This window comes from Suricata suricatta, chromosome 6, assembly GCF_006229205.1.
Source record: "Suricata suricatta isolate VVHF042 chromosome 6, meerkat_22Aug2017_6uvM2_HiC, whole genome shotgun sequence".
Classification (NCBI taxonomy): domain Eukaryota; kingdom Metazoa; phylum Chordata; class Mammalia; order Carnivora; family Herpestidae; genus Suricata; species Suricata suricatta.
Window position 1 is genome coordinate 40,179,318 of NC_043705.1, and position 1,261 is coordinate 40,180,578.

Below are 1,261 nucleotides of genomic sequence, written 5' to 3' on the forward strand. Positions count from 1 at the left end.
AAAAAAAGAAAAAAATATAGTCATCATGTTGTCTATTACATTTCTGTACTCATTTACCTTATGAGTAGAAGTTTGTAACTTTGACTACATTCATCCAGTTTCTCCTCCCTCTCAACCCCTACCCACTGTCTCTGTTGATGAGGAAATATTTTTACAGGAAAATACTAACATGTATATACAAAGAATGGATAGTTCCAGGAAATCACCATTCTGCAACTACATATGAAATAACTGGCTCTATTAAGAATCATCAGTGTGGATGAAATCCTAGATGAATGGCTGATGGACAGATTTTCCCATAGATTACCCACAGATGGCCTGCCGGTAATATGGGGGTGGGGGGAGGGCAGAGGGGTGTACCTTTATAATGGTGAGAACCGGCTGACACCACCTTAAAGGAGACCAAACTATCAGGGATAGTGGAGGCACCATGTGCCTCCTGGTGGCATGCAGGGGGAATTGCAGTCTTTTCTACAAAGTCTTACTAAGACATGTTCAATCAGAACCTTAGTCTGCATTTCTAGCTTCAACTTCAAAGAAAATTCAGAGAACAAAGGAATACAATGAAACCACCAGGAAAAGATAAAATTCAGAAAGTGGACATTTTTCAAGCTATCTAGCCTGATCTCTTCAAAAAGCCCAAGGGAGTAAGTAGTGATTCTTGCAGCTTAGTTGAGTTAGGAATCATAACGGAAGGTCACCTCTTGGCTTCAGTTGGTTTCTTCGTTTGAACAAATGAGCTATCAAATGCGTTTGGGGAACAAGTGGGGAAATGTGAATGTGAACTAGGTATTAAGGAATTCTTGCTTTTCAAAGTGTGGTAGTAGTGCTCACTATTTAAGGATAGAATGTTATTATCATGTTTGTAACATACTTTTAAATTGCAAGGGAGGGGAATATGTGTAAACAGTTGTTTGATTTGGTGGTGGACACATGGGTATTCACTGTACCCTTCTTTCCACAATTCTCTATATTTGATTTTTTTCCCCACCATTATGTTTAACAAAAAGAGGCTCCATGCTTCCAACTGGTCATTGCTGCTCCACAGTGAGGAGCCGGCAGCCCTGTGTTTCCGTCTCCCCCAGGGCTTTGCCCCTTCACCAGTGGCTGCAGATCCAGGGTTGTCGGCAGCACCCTGAGCCTCCAGAGCCAGGAGTGCTGTTTGCAGTCCTGACCTCCTGCAAACTGAGTTAGGTGCGGATGTGGAAGTCGTGGTGGGTGGAGGAGGGTGGGGGGTGCAAAGCGATACTGTTGGGGCAGA